The sequence below is a fragment of the Trichechus manatus genome, unplaced genomic scaffold, assembly GCF_000243295.1.
Source record: "Trichechus manatus latirostris isolate Lorelei unplaced genomic scaffold, TriManLat1.0 scaffold00152, whole genome shotgun sequence".
NCBI lineage: Eukaryota > Metazoa > Chordata > Mammalia > Sirenia > Trichechidae > Trichechus > Trichechus manatus.
In genome coordinates, this window is record NW_004444088.1 from 4,053,370 (window position 1) to 4,073,263 (window position 19,894).

A 19,894-nucleotide genomic window follows, 5' to 3' on the forward strand; every position below is an offset into this window, starting at 1 on the left:
CATCTCTCTTCACATCACTCAGCACGTGTAATGGAGGAGGTTGTACTCACTCTGGTGTGTCCATGTGGATAAGGGCCAACCTTCTGGTCTCCGGCTCATTTTACCTAGATAACAGCAATAATGTCCTGCCCTGTCAAGAGGCAGTCCCATGACGGGTTGCTGTTTCTCACCATTCCCTAGGGCAGAGGGGCTAGAGTTGTTCTGGCATCTTGTGGATCCCCAAGGAAACTATGCATTTCCTTGACCAGTCAGGGAGAGAGGCCAGCACGGGGTTCCTGTAGGCAGGACCGAAGTATACACCTGAAGCCTCTTCCTGTTGTTTCGGGCTGCACAGCCAGCCCTCAGCAGTCTCTCTCTCTGGGGTCATCTGAGGGTGCAGTCCTGAACCTCACAAAGCATGGCCTAGTGTTGGGGCAAAGACCCATAGCACGAGGAGTCCCCCAACCCCAGTGCTTTTTTAAGGTGCACTGCTGAAAGTCCATCACAGCCTGACATCTCTGATGTAGTCACTGAGCCCAGATTCACACTCTTACATTACAGTTAGTTAGGTTGCACTGGTCAGGCTTGTATTTAAAATCTGTAGGCTTCTTCTAATTTAGATTAGTCAGGTCACCAAAGGAAAAGAAAAATAGCTTCATTACAAAATGGCATATACCTGGAGGGCACAGACCAACTCCACAAGATACTGGAGAGAAGGAATGAATGAACAAATAAGAACCGTGTTTATCCTTGTTTCTTTATGGCTTCTCCCTCTATTCAGACCCTGGATTTCCCCCAGGGTAATACTCACTTACTTACTTAGGACGCACCATCAGAAGACACCAATCTCTCTAGAAAACTACATCATGTTCGGTAAAGTAGAGGGTCAGCGAAATTGAGAGAAACCCTCAATGGGGTGGACTGACACAAGAGCTGCAAGAATGGACTCGAAGTTAGCACAAGACCAACGTTATGAATCGGAGCCAACAGCAATTAATGGCACCATCACCACCACCAAGTAGGATGGAGCTGGCAGTCACTAATTTCAAACACATGGCTCTTACATAGACTAACCTGTTGTCTTGGCCTTTTGAACTTAAAGTTACTTTGACTAGTGAGAGTAACAAGAAAATGGGACTGTTACCATTCATTCTCTTTATTAAGTGAACCAAAATTTATTGAGCACCCAGCGGGCAAAATGCTGATGCCCTGAGAATAAGACACAGCCCCTCTCTTCAAGGTATTGACAGCTGGGTAGGTGGGGACTGATACGTAAAGAGCCAATAATAATTATGGCTGTGCCCAGGATGTAGTAAGACCACTTAAGAGGGACACCCCACTCTGTTTTGGGGGGAAGTGGAAGGCTTCCCAGGAGAGGTGACAACTGCATCCTGAGGGATGAACAGGAGTTGGTCAGACAGAGAGTACAGGGAAGGATGTTTCAGACAGAAGGAGCAACACCTGAAAAGGTCCAGTGCTAGCACTTTAAGGGAGTCTGAAGAAGTTCAGTATGAATGGAGTATAGAATGGGGGAGGGGACTGAATGACGAGGGTAAGCAGGGAACAAATGGACAATGGGAAACAAACATAGGGATATAAATAGAAGAGAGATGTGAAATATCAGAGGGAGTTAAACAGGAGAGAAACATGGACCTTATGTATCTTAGAGACATCGCTTTCAACTGTGGAGAGTGGGTCAGAGAAGTGACCTTCAGAAACTGTGGCTTTAGTGCGCGTGAGAGATAATGGTGGCCTAAAACAGGAGGAAAGGCCCTATAATGAGTGTATTATCCCAAAATGAAAATGAATCCAGGAACATTGGAAGTCATCACAAATGAAACAGAGTGCTTGAAGATAGACATCCTAGGCGTCAGAGAGCTGAAATGGACGGGTATTGGCTATTTTGAATCCGACAATAATATGGTTTACTATGCCCGTAACGACAAATTGAAGAGGAACGGAGTTGCATTCATCATTAAAAAGAACATTTCAATATCTATCCTGAAGTACAACACAGTCAGTGATAGGTTGATATCCACAGGCCTACAAGAAAGACCAATCAATACAATTATTATTCAAATGTACACACGAACCACAAATGCCAAAGACAAAGAAATTGAAGATTTTTATGACCTGCTGCAGTCTGAAAGACTACAACCTACAGTACAGATTACACCTGAATGTAAAGAAAACCAAAATCCTCTCAACTGGACCAATAAAAAACATTATGATAAATGGGAGAAAAGTGATACTGTTAAGGATTTCATTCTACTTGGATCAACACTCGTGGAAGTAGCAGTCAAGAAATGAAGCTACACATTGCACTGAGCAAGTCTTCTGGAAAAGGCCTCTTTAAAGTTCTAAAACGCAAAGATGTCATTTTGATGATTAAGGTACACTTAACCCAAGCCATGGTCTTTTCAGTCACCTCATATGCATGTGAAAACTGTATAATGAAAAAAAAATACAGAAAAAGAACTGATGTATCTGAATTGTGATTTTGGCAAAGAATGTTGAATAGACCATGGAGTGCCAGAAGAACTAACAAATCAGTCCTAGAAGAAATAAAACCAGAATGCTCCTTAGAAGTGAGGATGGCAAGGCACATCAGGGAAGACTAATTCCTTCAGAAGGACATCGTGTTTGGTAAAGTAGAGGGTCAGCAGAAATGAGGAAAACTCTCAGTGACATGGATTAACACAAGAGCCTCCACAATAGACTCAAACATCGTAGGTCTGGGAGATGGTACAGGGCAGGGCAACATTTGGTTCTGTTATACGTAAGGTCACCACCTTGAGTCAGAGTGAGCTTGTCATCACCTAACAACAACATCCCTGATGTCACTGAGAGAGTGGGAAGTGAAATGGAATTACTTATTTTTTCTAAATTATAATAGCCAATTTTACCAATATTTTTGACCTAGAGTAGGTGCTTCATAAATGCTCAACTGCTTGTTTTCTTATTCATCTGTGATCGCTCCTGTTTTCATTTTAAAAGCCCATCTATGTGAACATTCTGAATTGCTAGGTTCTGGGCTTGTGGCTTCTGATCCCATATTTACACAGACATTTATTTTGGCTCAAGGGTGGTCCCAATAGTGATTGTGTGTGAGTAACGCTGGAAAGTCCCAGGATCAGCAAAAACTTTCCCCAGCAGTCCACGCAAGACTGCCATGACCCGTGGTGATTTGTTAGACACTTCCTCAGCTTGAAGCTGCAGTGATTAAAATTATGTATGAAACTAATTTTCTGCACTGTGATACAGTTAATTTACAGTGTTTAAAATCATATTTCAAAAGGTTTCTAAAAGTTAATTTGCTTAAACCACATAATACATTCTAGTTGGTAGAACTTTCTGAGTTCACTTTATTATACTTTACATTCACTTATTTGATTCATAATATGCATTTGAAACCATGGGCAATTGTGTTAGTCACGTGCTCTGTGAGGATTGTTGGAGAACTTTCTAGATCAGTATTTTTTGAACTACAGGTCTCAACCCAATATTGGGTTGAATTGATTTAATGAGACATGAACTGCACTTTTTAAATGAATAGGACAGAAGAGAGAGCATGATACATAATAAAGGTAAGTATTGTTACTTGATACTGTAGTTTCAGTTATAACCTTATGAGTGAGGGTGTATTGTGCAGAATGTATTTCTTACTGTGACTCACAATCAAAAACATTTGGAACCCTCTGTTCTGTGTTGTAAAGAGATATATCATGGTATGTGATAAATTAAGGAGCCCTGATTACAAATCAAAAGATCCACATTTTAAACGCAACTCTGCTAGCCTCAAAACTTAAGAAAACCACTTCACATCTCTGGTCATGCTTCTTCGTCTATAAAACAAGCAAACACATATTATCACACGTCTCTCAGGACAATCAGGATAATAAATGTGATCGTAAGGAGGAAAGGGCCCATAAGTCCTAAAACCCTATATACAGGATGTGGCAACATTTTAATAGAATTTTGGAACCTCTAAACAAGACAGACTACCACTCGTCTGTCAGTCTGTCATACTGTGGTGCCTTGCATGTTGGCTGTGATGCTGGAAGCTATGTCACCGGTATGCAAATACCAGTAGGGTCACCCATGGTGGACAGGTTTCAGCAAAGCTTCCAGACTAAGACAGACTAGGAAGAAGGACCTAGCGATCTACTTCTTAAAAAATTGGCCAGTGAAAACCTTATGAATAGCTGCGGAACATTGTCTGATACAGTGCCAGAAGATGAGCCCCTCAGTCTGGTAGGCATTCAAAGTATGACCGGGGAAGGGCTGCCTCCTCAAAGCAGAGTCAACCTTAATGACATGGCTGGAGTCAAGCTTTCGGGACCTTCGGTTGCTGATGGGACAGGACTCAAAATGAGAAGAAACAGCTGCAAACATTCACTAATAATCAGAATGCGGAATGTACAAAAGTATGAATCTAGGAAAATTGGAAGTTGTCAAAAATGAAATGGACTGAACTGTGCATGTAGAAATTTTTGAAATGGTGTATCTTTGGCTATGTGTATTTTCACCAAAAAAGAAAGGGTGAGAAGTTAGAGGGTTGATATGTTGTGGGGTTGTTAACCAATGTCATAAAACAACATGTGTACTACTGTTTCATGAGAAACTATTTATTCTGTAAGCCTTCACCTGAAGTACAATAAAAAATAAATAAATAAATGCAATGGAACGCATGAAGATAGATATCCTACTCAGTACTGAGCTGAAATGATCTGATAGTGGCCATTTTGAATCAGACAGTCATATGGCCTACTATGCCGGGATTGACAAATTGAAGAGTAACAGCATCGCATTCATCGTCAAAAAGAGCATTTCAAGATCTGTCCTGAAGTACAGCGCTATCAGGGACAGGATAATGTCCATACACTTACGAGGAAGACCAGTTAATACTAGCATTATTCAGATTTACACACCAACCACTAAGGCCAAAGATGAAGACACTGAAGATTTTTACCCACTTCTGCAGTCTGAAATTGATCAAACGTGTAGTCAAGACGAGTTGATAATTACTGCTGATGGAAATGCAAAAGTTGGAAACAGAAGGATCAGTAGTTGGAAAATATGGGCTTAGTGATAGAAATGACACCGAAGATCGCATAAGGTAGCATATGATCAAGAACCGATAGTACTGAACAAAGAAGTCCAAGCTGCACTGAAGGCACTGGTGAAAAACGGAGTTCTAGGAATCGAGAGAATACCAACGGAGATGTTTCAACAAATGGATGCAACGCTGGAACCACTCACTTGTCTATGCCAAGAAATTTGGAACACAGCTACCTGGCCAGCCGACTAGAAGAAATTCATATTTATGCCCATTCCAAAGAAGAGCAATCCAAACAGAATGCAGAAACTATTGAATGATATCATTAATATCATATGCAAGTAAAATTTTGCTGAAGATAATTCAAAAACAGTTGCAGCAGTACATCGACAGCGAACTGCCAGAAATTCAAGCTGGATTGAGAAGAGGATGTAGAATAAGTGATACCGTTACTGATGTCAGAAGGATCTCGGTGAAAGCAGAGAATACCAGAAAGATATTTACCTGTGTTTTAGTGACTATGCAAAGGTACTCGACTGTGTGGATCATAACAAATTATGGATAACATTGTGAAGAATGGGAATTCCAGAACACTTCATTGTGCTCATGCGGAACCTGTACATAGACCAAGAGGCAGTAGAACAGAACAAGGGGATACTGAGTGGTAAGATCAGGAAAGGTGTACGTCAGGGTTGTATCCCTTCACCGTAGTTATTCAGTGTGCATGCTGAGCAAATAATCTGAGAAGCTGGACTATGTGGAGAAGAATGCAGCATCAGGATTGGAGGAAGACTCATTAAAGTGTTTAAAAAAAAAAAGCAAATATGTCACTTTGAGGACTGCAGCATGCGTGACCCAGGCTATAGTATTTTCAGTCACCTGATAATGCTTGCAAAAGCCGGACAATCAATAAGGAAGACTGAGGCCTCTGAATTACGGTGTTGGCGAAGAATATTCAATATACCATGGACTGCCAGAAGAATGAACAAACCTGTCTTGGAAGTACAGCCGGAACACTCCTTAGAAAGGAGGATGGCAAGACTTCATCCTACATACTTTGGAAATGAGGGACCAGTCCCTGGAGGAGGACATCATGCTTGGTAGAGTAGAGGGTCAGTGAAAAAGTGGAAGACCCTCAACAAGATGGTTGACACAGTGGGTGCTACAGTGGGCTCAAAAATAGCAATGATTGTGAGGACGGCCTAGGACCGGGCAGTGTTTCATTCTGTTGTACATAGGATCACTATGAGTTGGAACTGACTCAATGGCACCTAACAACAAACAAAGAGAGGGGGTATTCTCTTTATGTGATTATAAAGCAATGATTCTCCTCATCTTTATGGATGCTATCTCATGTCTCCTCTCCCCAGCCTCCACCCTACACACATACTGTGTTCCAGGAAGAGAGTGTGAGGTACATTTGCAAAGATTAGGTGTTATCTCTTACTATTAGTAGAGAGGAAGAACCATTTCCTAAGATGATGCTGACAATAACTACATTTGCAAATTCAGTTACAGTTTATAAAACACTTCTAAATGCAGCATTTCATTTAATCATCACAAAAAGCTTCCACAGTTTGTACCAAAAAAAAAATCTTGGGGGATATACAATTTTGCAACAATGGTTATTTAACAACTGAAAAAAAATGTGTGCTTGGTTAAATAGATACATTAGTATGCATAAATATGCAGAGGAAGGCTTGTATGAATAACTGTAGGCATATGTATATACATGTTTATGTGTGCTGCATCTATTTTCAAGTATAAAACACACAGGGGCGTAGTTATGTATACTTCCTGGAAACAACCAAACACCTCACAGGACTGGTCTACTGGGTTTGAGGGCTTAGGGCCATAGTCTCATGGGGCAACTCAGTCAATTGGTATAGTATAGTCCATAAAGACAATGTTGAACATCCTAGTTTGATGAGTAGCATCCGGGGTCTTTAAGCTTGCGAGCAGCCATCTAAGATACAACTGTTGGTTTCTACTCATCCGGAGCTAAAGAGAAAGAAGGAAACCAAAGACTCAAAAAAGAAACTAGTCTGCAGAACCAACAGTCTGCATGAACAACGACATCACCTACCTTGAGACCAGAAGAACTAGATGGTACCTGGTTACCACTACCAACCGTTCTGACCAGGGACCCAATGGATGGTCCAGGATAGAATGGAAGAAAAATGTAGAACAAAACTCAAATTCGTAAAAAAAAAGGCCAGACTTACTGGACCAGTAGACTAGATGAACATGCAAGACTGTCACCCTGAGATACTCTAAATTCAGAACTCAAACCACTCCCGGAGGTCACCTTTCAGCCAAATGATAGATTGGCCCATAAAATAAATAATATCACTTGCAAGTACTGTGCTTCTCAAAATAATTGTCTAGATGAAACCAAATGGTTAACATTTACCCTAGACCAAGGATGAGAAGGCTGGGGGGACAGGGAAGCTAGATTAATGAAAACAGAACAATCAGAATGGAATTAATGAGAATGCTGCTATATTGTGAATAATGTAACCAGTGTCACTGAGCAATATGTGTAGAAATTCTTAAATGAGAACCTAACTTCCTATGTGAACTGTCACCAAAAACACAATAAAATATTTTTAAAATAATTAGAATCTTCCACATATTCTTAGCCCCATTTTGCAGAAGAGTCTCCTTAAAATTAAATGAATAGTCCAAAGTCTTGTAGCTTATAAGGTGGCAGAGAGAAGATCAGATTAGTTGCAATAGTGGACGAAACTCTTAAGGCAACTTAGTTGAAGGAACTGCTACTTCCCTCTGCCCACAGAGGAGAATAACCTGGAGGGAAAACAATCAGACACAGCTACAGCCAGCATTACATGGCAGGGTGGGAACAGGGTGCAGAGGGCACAGACAGAAATGGGAGCCAGAGAGAGGGGTCCAGCATGTCTGCTAGAGGGCCCACTTCCTACCTGAAGTGTCCTACCTCTTAAAAGGACCTTCAGTCAAAGCAGGTGAGAATGCAAGACAGGAAATGAAAGGTGTCTCTCTCCCAGCCCACTCCATAAAGCCTGGTTCCAGCAGAATTTTTCTTCTAGAAGATCAGACGGACCGACCTCGCTGAGAAAATTCTGGTACAATGTGAGCTAGGACTCTGGAACTTAGGGTAGGTGCAATTTCCAGTCATGACCACAAGGTGATGCAGTGACCCTAAATACAACCACCCCAGGAGTCTGGGAGAAAATGAATTTCATGGGAAGGCCAAGAGTTAACCCTCAATTCCAGAAGACCCCTAGGAAATCAAAGTGTGCTGATAAGTAGATATTGATGTGCTCTTTTTCATATCAGATTCCTGATTCCATCAGATTCTGTCCATTCCTGAACATGACATCCCAGCTCCAGTATTTATGTGACCTTAAGCAAGTCACTGGACCACTCTGAGCCTCAGTTTCTTCATCTGTAAAATACTGATAATGACAGCTACATCCTGATGGGGTTGTTGTGAGGATTATATGAGAGGACATGGAAAATGCAATAAATGTTACCTGAGAATGTTACTCTTTCCTTTTTACCCACCTGACAACTGACTAAGAGTCCCTGGGTGAGCACTCTCCTACCACCCAGAGGTGCCTCAGAAGAAAAGCCTGGAGCTCTGCTTCCGAAGTTCATAGCCTTGAAAGCCCTATGGAGAGCAGTTCTGCTCTGCACACATGGGGTCTTCATGAGTTGGAATCAACTTGACAGCAGTGGGTTTGATTTTTGGACAGCTGACTGAATGGGAAACTTGAGAACCATAGGCTGAGGGGAGAAGGGGGTGCCTGCCTGCCTGCCACTCTCCATCCTGACTCTGCATTGACCATGTCTGTGCTGTTGCTCTGGGTACCGTCAGCCACCTCAGGCTTGTTCGGGGCTGATCTGAGAGACCAGCCTGCAGTGGTCAGCAGTGACAGTGGCAGAAATCGGGGAACATGCAAGGAAATCTGACTCAGGACTCCACATTTCAGAACATCAGCAGCAACTCAAAGGGAATTACTAAATTCCAGCCTTCATCATTTTCATTTATTTTCTAGGTCTATCGGCCATGGATGGTTTTACCGACGTATGGGGGAGAATCTGAAGTCAGAGAAGGAAGTGCCGAGTGAACGTAAAGTGCCTCTAATAGTAGTGCAGCAGGAAAGAATGAATTAATCATTTGCTCTGCCCTGTATGTTGTCTTTCAGAACCAGAAATCAGTGAATCACTTGAAACTGAATGACTGCCCTGAAAAGAAAACAAACCCATAAGCCCTCAAGAACAAGCATGTTGCAGCCCAGCTCTGCACTCCCTTAACTCCTACCCACTAATTTTGAGCAGACAGTGCCTCCTGCAAGAACTGCTGCTCCATCCAGAAATAGCCCCATCTGTTAGACCGGCTGGGGAGGGCCATGCTAAGAAAAGCAGCTCTGTGTCATACTGCACGGATTTTATGGTGTTGACGCGGCATCATCCGCTGGAGCATGGGAGCCGATTGGTTTCCTAGCAAGGATCAAGGGTGAAGACAAGTGAAATCTAGGCAGTTTATGTTAGAGTTGAGAGGACTTCGGAAATCATCTAGCCCAGTCCCAACCTGACCAAGTTAGAGGACCCCTTGATCATGTCTAGAAATTTACAGATGTCCCCGACGATGAGATGCGCTTTCAGAATCCACTGATGGAGAAAATATATAATGATTAGGATTTACTAAGGTCTTGCTGGGTGCCACAAACAGTTAAGTGATCAACCACGTTCCGGAGGTTGGCAGTTCCAACCCGGAAGTGCTGTGGAAGATAGGCCTGGTGAGCTGCTTCTGAAAGGTCACAGGCTTGAAAACCCTATGGAACAGTTTTACTCTGCACACATCACATAAGGTCATCATGAGTTGGAGTCGACTTGACAGCAACTACAACAACAGGGTTTATATTAATTCAGGAATTCTTTTATTATTTAACTCATTTTAATCAACTTTAGATAGAATTTTCCTACAATGCAGTGAACCTATTTTAACTGTACACTTCAGTGAGCTTTGTTTAGACCTGAGTAACCACCACTCTGATCAATCTACCACTCCTCAAGGCTTTTGTAGCTAAATGCCCCCACCCCCAAAAAACAGGCAACCGCTAATCTGATTTCATCCATTTTAGATTAATTTTGCCTATTTTATAAACAAAAGAAAATCAAATCTGTTGTCATAGAGTCGATTCTGACTAAGAGTGACCAGTTTTCTTGGCTGTAATCTTTATGGAAGCAGATTGCCAGACCTTTCTTCTGTGGCTCCACTGAGTAGGATCAAACTGCCAATCTTTAGGATAGTAAATCGACTTTAGGATAGTAAATCGAGTACAAACTATTTTACTTCAAATAAATGGAATCATACAGCATGTACCTTTTAGGTACAAAATATCAAGTGTGGGCAGCTGAAATTCTCACACACTGCTGATGGGAATGTAAAATGGCACAACCACTTTGGAAAACAGTGTTGAAATTTCTTAGGAAGTTAAGTATACACTTGCCGTATGACCCAATAATTCTACTCCTAGATATTTACCTCAGAGATAAGAAAACACATCCACAAAAAAGACTTATAGATAAAAGTTCAGTCTTTTTATTCATTATAGCCCTAAACTGGAAACAACCCAAAAATGTCTATCAACAGAAAAATGGATAACCAACTTGTGGTCCAGTCACACAATCGAATACTTCTCTACAAGAAACAGGAACGACTGCTACATGAAGCAGTGGATGAATGAATCTCACAACCACGTTGAGTTCAACAAATGGAGGAGGAAGAACGATTTCCACATGCATAAGAATGAAGTTGGACCCATTCCTCTTACCACACACAACAATTAACTCAAAATAGATTAAAGACCTGAATATAAGAGCTAAAATCATAAAATTCTTCTGGGTAATGCTTCGGTACTTAGTTTTGACAATGGATTCTTACATATGACAACAAAATGCATGAGCAACAAAAGACAAAATGGATAAATTGGATTTCATAAAAATTAAAAACATTGGTGCATCAAGCAACTTTATCAACAAAGCAAAAAGACAACCTACAGAATGGGAGAAAATATTCGGGAATGAAATATCTGATAAGGGTTTAATATCCAGAATATATAAAGAATGCCTACAACTCAACAAGAAAAAGACAAACAACCCAATTAAAAAATAGGCAAAGGCCAAGATACAACTATTGGCCTCCACTCGTCTGAACAAAAGAAAATGAAGGAAACCAAAGACTCAAGAAACTAGTCCACAGGACTTATACCCACATGAACCACGGCCTCATCAAGCCTGACACCAGAAGAACTAAATGGTGCCCAGCTACCGATACTGACTGTTCTGACCAGGGACACAAGAGAAGTTCCCAGACAGAAAAAAGTGAAACAAAATTCAAATTCCTAAAAAAGGCCAGACTTACTGGACCGATAGAGACTAGAGGAACCCCTGAGACTATCACCCTAAAATATCTTTTGAACTTAGAACTGAAGCCACTCAGTGGTTACCTGTTAGCCAAATAGATTGGCTTATAAAATAATATCACCTGTGAATACTGTGCTGCCTTAAGTAATCAACTATATGGGACCAAATGGTCAACATTTATCCAAAAACAACCATGAGATACTAAGGAGGGGCAGGGAAGCTAGATTAATGGAAACAGAACAAACAGAATGGAAATAATGAGACTGTTGACACTTATGAAAAATGTAACCAATGTCATGGAACAATTTGTATAAAAATTGTTAAATGGGAGCCTAATTTGCTACGTAAACTTTTACCTAAAACACAATAAAATATTTTTAATAGGCAAAGGACTCGAATAGGCATTTCACCACAGAATGTATAGAAATGGCCAATAAGCACATAAAAAGTTCCTCAACATCATTAGTCCTTAAGGAAACACAAATCAAAACCACAATGAGATACCACTTCCCCCTCACTGTTGTTCTTAGCTGTTGTCACGTTGGCCCCCAACTCATGATGACCCCATGCACAACAGAAAGAAACGCTGCCTGGTCCCGCATCATCCTTCTGATCCGTTGTGGATATGACCATTGTGGTCTGTAGGGTATTCACTGGCTAATTTTTAGAAGTAGATTGCGAGGCCTTTCTTCCCAGCCCATTTTAGTCTGGTAGCTCTGCTGAAACCTGTTAAGCCTCATAACACACAAACCTCCACAAACAGACAAGGGTGGTGGCTGCCCATGAGGTACAGTGGCCTGAAATTGAACCCAGGCCTCCTGCATGGAAGGCAAGAATTATACCACGGAACCACCAATGCCCTCTTCACCCCCACTAGGATGGTTATTACCATAAAAATGAAAAATAAAAAGTGTTGACAAGAATGTGGAGAAATTGGAACCCTCATCCATTGCCAGTGGGATTGTAAAATGGTGCAGCTGCTGTGGAAAACAGTTTGGCAGTTCCTCATTTATGTAAACATAGAACTACCATATGACCCAGCAATTCCACTTCTAGATATATACCCAGAGAATTGAAAGCAGGAATGCAAACAGACACACGTACACCAGTGTTCACTGCAGCATTATTCACAAAAGGTGGAAACAAGCCAACCATCCATCAACAGAAGAATGGATAAATACAATGTGGTATATACATACAATGGAATATTATTCAGCCATAAAGAGAAATGACATTCGATATATGCTATAACATGGATGAACCTTGAAAGCATTATGTTGAGTGAAATATCAGACACAAAAGGACAAATATTATATGATTCTGCTTACATGAATATCCAGAATAGGCAAATGCCTGGAGACCAGATGTATCAGTGGTTACCAGGGGAGGCTCGGAGGGGGAAATGGAAAGGTATTCTTTAAGGGGTAGGAAGTTTCTGTTAAGGGCCATGAAAAAAATTGGAAATGAGTAGTGGTGATGGTTGCGCCACCCAGGGAACATATTAACGTCACTAAATGGCTGAAACAGCAAATGTTTTGTTATATATTATTTCATCACAATAAAAAAAATTATGCTGAGGGAATGAAGCCAGACAAAAACGAGAACATTCTGTATTAGTCCATTTACAAAAATATTTTTCATTATTTATTTTCTTCTTATCACCACAGCATCTATATGTATAGTTGAGAGTACGTATAGGTGGGCAGTACGTGTAAGTGGGAAACATTTAATCCGTCCTTGATACACATTTGAACTCACACGTCACTTTGCATTAACCTCATATACCTCAAAGATTCGCAGACCACTGGTGGAAAACAAATAATCTAGTTCAGTCTTCTCATTTTACAAATAAATAAAGTCCCAAAGAGGTAGGTTTCCCCAAGAAAAGACAGAACTGGAACCTCTCCCAGCTTCCAGGGACTTACTGATTTTTTAAAATACATTGGTTCCCTTATCAGTCTTTTGGCACCTGCTGAGGGTCTGAGTGGACCTCTTAATTTTGAAACACCAAAACTGTCCAAGCCTTAAACTGCCAAGGGGTGTGGGTTCCTTTAAAATTGAGGCCGACTGAGGAAACAAGGTATAATTCAGCGTACTGGCCTAGGTAGGATGATCGGACCTTCCCCCTCAGAGTCCCTAGGTGGTGCACATGGTTAAATGCTCGACTGCTAGCTGAAAGGTCGGTAGGTAGTTAGGCACCTCGGAAGACAGGCCTGACAAGCTGCTTCCGAAAGGTTGCAGCCTTGAAAACCCTAGAGAGCCCACACGGGGTTGCCATGAGTTGGAATCGAGGGCCATTAACAACAACAACTCCTTCCCTCAAGGACCCTGATTACTCTCTGGGGGAAATTTGGATGTATGAGTATCCACCCCCCAGCACACATACGCACACACTGATCTCTATAAAAACATACAGGAGGCCCTTTTCAATTGCCTCAGAAAAGTCAGCTTGGTATTAACCCCAGGCTGCTCTGTGGTAATCTGGACAGTAAAGTGCTACTTGCGTACTTTTTGGAATACAGATTTGATTTTTCCCTAGGTATGTGCAGAGCAATGGGTTTCTCTTTATATGTGGCCTTTCTGGCCTTGGGCTTATACTTCTGTCAAAAATGATTGCTTGGGCTGCAATCTGCCCTGTGATTGCTCTGTTTTATCACTGTGCAGGGATTGGCCAGTTTACTATGCAAATAAGGTGCATAAAACTACTCAATAGGAATGAGTGACTTGCAGGGATTGATAAGTCTGTGGTCCTGCCAGGAGGGCCATTCCTTAAAATTAATAAGGAGCTCGCTTCTATGAGCAATCAACACAACTGAGGTTTTTAGAGAGGTGAGGAAAGAGAGGAGGAGGGAACCTCCTAAAAGAGCTGTAATATATGCATCAAGAGCTGGAACACTGAAGACAACCAAGACTGCACTGGATGGCAGCAGCAATCTGGCGGCAGGAACCATGGGACTGGCAGATGGTTGCAGTGGTCCTTGCCAGCCCATAGAGAGAGAGAGAGAGAGCTGAGCGCCTTCGGGCAGGAAGCTTGCTGGCAGAGCAGGGTGCCTCCAGGCGCTTGTCGGAGGAGCCAAAAGAGCTGTAACACTTGCCCGAGCAGGGCAGAGGCCAGGGGGCCTGGCATCAGAGGCCCAGGAGATCCTGTGCAGGGGTCTTCCTGCTAGCGAGGCAAAGTGCAGCAAGGCCTAGCAACAGAGCAGAAGGCTTGGGAGCTGCACAGGGAGCCATGTAGGCCCCAGGAAGCATGGTGGTAGCAGAAGACTGAGAGCCACGCACGGCTGAGAAGAGCGTGTACAGTGGCCAAAAGAAGGACCTGCTAGCGTGACAGACAGGACCCGAGAGAGATGTCCTGGCTGAAAGCTGTCCTGATTGATGAACTGCATCCTATCTCCTGAGTTGTATCCTGTTACTTCCAAGTTGATCCTGATCCCGACTTGTAGTCTGTTACTTCCTAATAAAGCCCTTAAGTACAGTTCCATGAGTTCTGAGACGTTGCAGTGAATTGCCGAACCCAGTTGGGGAAGAAGAGTGCTGAGTGTAGCTGGTGTCAGAGATGATGGAGTGGTACAGCAGTTTAGAGAAGTTGGAAATCTGGGACATCTTTAACCTCTGCCTCATAGGAACCCACTTTGTGCTGATTCTTATTAAAGAAATTACTCATTTAGTACGTTATACTTCAAGATCCAGCCATGCCTCCACTCTTGGAACTGAGTGTCCTTCAGTGGTCATCTTGTCAGTCCTGTGTATCAGTCACAGTTCCATCAGAAAAATAGAAGCTACTCCATGTATTCCAAGTACAAACCAATTTAAAAATAGGATTGAGGCTTGCCACTGAAAGGGCTAGTAAGGAGGAGATCAGGGAGCCTTAGCCCAAGATTTCAGCCTATGGCCCCAAAATATTTGGTCTTAGAGACAACCCAGAAGGTCCTGCAAAGGTGAAGAATCTCCAGGAAGCTCTAGTCATCCAGCATTTATAAACTCCAGCACCAAAGTTGGGTGATTCTAAAGAGCATGCCTGGAAGCTACTGCAAATCTCACACTGCGCATATGTGAGATTCCACAAGTCTGCCTGCAACTGCCCAGAGCTTCGGCTCCTCCTGGGGTCGTAATGTGTGCTAAATAAGGTAAAAGTGTGGAAGTCCCCAGCACAGGGCCAGGCACACAGTAAAAGTTCTCAACCAGTGCTGCCTCCCTCTACCTTTCCTTTTCATCCTCGGCTTTACATCAAGAAGACCATTCTGTTAGACTTGAGGTCATTGGTGACATTGGCTTTGGTGCTCAGCACAAGTGCTTTCCAATAGGGTGAATTTTCAACTGGTCCTCCAGACGCTCATGGACATTCCAGCTTTGTGAACATCTCTTAGAGCCTGAGGAGGAGCCAGGCTAGAAACACAGATGGGCACTCGGACTTGGCCACGCTGGCTCTCCCACAGCTTTGCTTGGTTTGGCTTCCTTCGGCGAGCGTGGACCCATGCGGCAATCTGGGCATTGTTTACTTAGCTGTTTTCTCCTGTCCTCCTCCTCACGTGGCTTGCTTTCCTTTTGTGTAACAGAGAGTAGTCTCTTTGTAGCAAGGCTTCGACTTGGTTTGTTCCATTTCAAACCCTTGCTGAGAATTTGCTTTTCCACCTTAGACATACTGAATCACAATCTACATTTTGACAAGATCCCTAGGTGCTTCTTATATATGAGAACAGCTGCTGTACTAATGGTTCTCAGAATTGGTCCCTAACCAGCAGCCTTAGCACGCCTGGGAACTTGTTAGAAATGCAAATTCCCAGCAGGGGTTTGAACCTGAATGAACCAGTTCGAAGCCCCGGTTTGTAGACAGAGTTTGTTTCAGTCAGTTAGGGAGCTTTAAAAAGTACTTAACTACCACGTAAGAGGCTTCCTACTTTGAAGCAAGAACATCGTTTTCCTATGTAAAGAGACGCCATTTGATTTCATTAAAGTTGAGGCAATTCTGTTAGTATACTTTTCTTCTCCAAAATTATGCAAGAAGTATTTTATAGATTGACCTCCGTTTTTAAAGGAGTAACTTTTTAAAGTTACAAATAGGGTAATTTTAAAATTTGGAAATAGACGTAAAACTAAGATATCCCTGCCTAGTATTTCCACTATGCAGTGATACATTTGTATTTGCATTACATATTTTACCCTCCAAAAATTAATGTCATTGAGGTTTTACATTAACTTTACCCAAAGAATTTGGTCTTTTGTCCTTGGTTCCCAAGAGATAGCCTCTAAAACCTTAGAATTTCCCCAGTTATCATAAGTGTGTTTGATGAAAGCTCCAGACCATACCTAACCTAACAGGCTATGCTAGTGAGGTGACTCTTGGGTGGGGGCTGGCCAGACCAGAACGACCTACAACATGATATCAACCTCATGATCACCTCATGACCTCAGGGGAGAGGGGCTAGAGTTTGAATTACATAATGAGGCCCCAGTAAAAAGCTCTGGATATGGAAGCTCCTTGGGCTTCCTGGTTGGTGAAATACAACAGTACACATAGGGGAAAGGAGAGTAGCATGTCCCTTTTGGGGACTGGAAGCTTTATGTTGAGAACCCTCGCAGACTTCACCCTAGGTGTCTCTTCATTTGTATCATTTTTTGATGTAATAAAACTGTAATTGAAAGTATAGTGCCTTCCTACTTCTGAGTCCTTCTAGTGAATTATCAAACCCACGTGAGTAGTGGGAGTCAGCAGATCAGAAGGAGGCTGGAGACCCCCGAGCTTATGGCTGGTATCCCTTCAGGCTTAGGGGAAGTAAAGAGGTATTTCTAGAACCCAGAGGATTATCAGAACTCTGGAGATAAAGCTGTAGCAGAGGTCACCCCACAGAAGTGGTAGAAATGTAACCACTGCTCAACTGTAGCAGAAAGAGAGCCTGGGAAATAAATGTCCTCCTGCCTTCCAGTCTCTCCTTCTGTCTCCCAGCCTCCTGGGGCACTAAGCAGGACAGAGAAGGGTGCATATGGATCTTTCGGGGCAAATAGGGAATATTAAGAATTCCCTTAATACATTATGAACTTCTTTTTTCATGTCGAAGTATTTCTTACAACTTTGTTTTTACGGCAGCTTACTATTCAATTACATAGAACTTATTTGACCAACCCTCTACTGTCAACCATGAAGTTATGCCTATTATTTCCTAGTCTAAAAATCAGTGTGATGAATATCTTTATAAATACATCTTTGCAGACATCTTGAATAATTCCCTTAGAACATATTCCTAAAAGCTGTATTAGGTAAGAATCATAGGCATTTTTGAAGCTTCTGATATGTATTGCCCCAAATGTTAGAGATGGCAGATATCTGTGCATGAGCAAATTATGAGGTAGATGTCTGGCAGGTTGAGATATAATGGGATAATAAGTATGATATATGTTATTCAAAGGGGATGTCAAGAGGAAGAGGTAAGGAAGAAGGCAGAGCTGTAGTTTTCCCTCTGTGAAGGGTTTTCAGTATTGTCACCTCACCAAAAACATGTTATAGTCCTCCCACTATAGGAAATTATGTGTCTGAGTCCACATTTGCAACCACCTTGCAAATCAACAGGAACTTTCTCTAGCTATACATCTACAGTACATTTAAAAAAACCCAAACCAAACCCATTGCCATTGAGTCGATTCCAACTTATAGCTTTCCTATAGGACAGGGTAGAACTGCCCCATAGGGTTTCCAAGGAGCAGCTAGTGGATTCGAACTGCTGACCGTTTGGTTAGCAGCCAAATGCTTATCCACTGTGCCACCAGGGCCCCCGCAGTACCTAAAGGAGAGTGCATAAAGGCCTGCAAACCATTTATGCTATTGAACCCAAGTTGTTATAAATTAGACAATAATTTTTCCTACAGCAGATTTTCCAATTCTCTTCTCGTGAACCTAGACCTTCCTCATGTAGCTAGTGTCGTTGCTGTCACTAGTTGCCATCGATCGAGCTGACTCCAACTCACGGTGACCTCATGTGTAATAGAACAAAATGTTGCCTGATCCTGCACCATCTTTATCACCACTGGTATGTTTGAGTTCATTGTTGTGTCTGTCATGTTAGTCCATCTCATTGAAAGTTTCCCTTGTTTACATTGGCCGTCTACTTTGCCAAATATGATGTCCTTTCTAACAATTAGTCTCTCCTGATGATGTGTCCAAAGTTAGTGAGTCAAAGTCTTACCTCCTTCCTTCTAAGCAACATTCTGATTGTATTTCTTCTAAGACTCATTTGTTCATTCTTCTGGTAGTCCATGATATATTTCATATTCTTCATCAACACTACAGTTTGAATGGATTGCTTCTTCTTCTGTCTTCTTTTTCCATTATCTAACTTTTGTATCCATTTAAGCAGACTGAAAAGACTTGGGTCAGACACACCTTAGTTATACCAAAGTGACATCTTTGCTTTTTAAAAATTTAAAGAGATCTTTTGTGGCAGATTGTCCAATGCAATGCATCATTTGATTTCTTGATTACTGCTTCCGTGAGCATTGAGTGTTGATCCAAACAGTATAAAATCATTGACAACTTCAATTTCATCTCCATTTGTCATGATATTGTTTATTAGCCCAGTTGTGAGGATTTTCATTTTCTTCATGCTTAGGTGTAATCTATACTGAAGGCTGTAGTCTTTGACCTTCATCAGTAAGTGCTTCAGGTCGTCTTCATTTCCAGCAGGCAAGGTTGTGTCATCTGAATATTGCAAGTTGTTAAGAAGTCTTTCTTCAATCCTGATGTTGTGTTCTTCTTCATACAGTTTGGCTTCTTGTTCAGCCATACATATTGAATAAGTAAGATGAAAGAATACAAGCCTGATGCACACCTTTTCCAGTTTTTAACCATGCAGTATACCCTTGTTCTGTTGAAATGACTGCCTCTAGAAAGTAGCTGCTAGCTCAGGGAATATAAGATTGAAGAGGAATGTACTATACAGAGTGAAGAGAAAATCGTCTGATTCAGTCCTCACCATAGAGGGCATCACCATGACCCTCCACTGAAAAGTTAATATACAGCCAGATAAGATAATCAAGTGTTATTCATTCAGGGAAATCTTCTTAAATTCTATGGGAAAACAATCTTTTTGACACATGTTCTTTGAATATAGTTCATTTACTAAGTGAATTTCAAAAAATGCTTAAATAAATTAAGATGTCTCAAATGTGGCACATTTCTGTGTCCACAAAATACAGCCTTCCCAGGATTCAACATAACAAATACTTATCGAGCCGGGCCCTATGTTTGGCACTGGGATAGAGTGCTGGGCAAGAAGTCATGGTTGCTACTCCCAAAGAATTCACCACGCGAGAAACTAATCTATCCCTAACATTCATCTTGAAAACCCAGGACGAATAAAAGAAGAGGATACAAAGTTGATCATACCTCCTCATATCCATTACCCTATTTTCTTTGGACAATAGATTTCTTTGGAGCCCTTGGCAGAGGCC

General features: G+C 41.9%; 1 protein-coding gene across 1 annotated transcript in view; it reads left to right on the forward strand.

Annotated features, from left to right (window-relative positions):
• Positions 1-19,894, forward strand: part of ZNF704 (zinc finger protein 704) — a 275,117-nt gene that overhangs the window by 216,542 nt on the left and 38,681 nt on the right. The window lies entirely within an intron of this gene.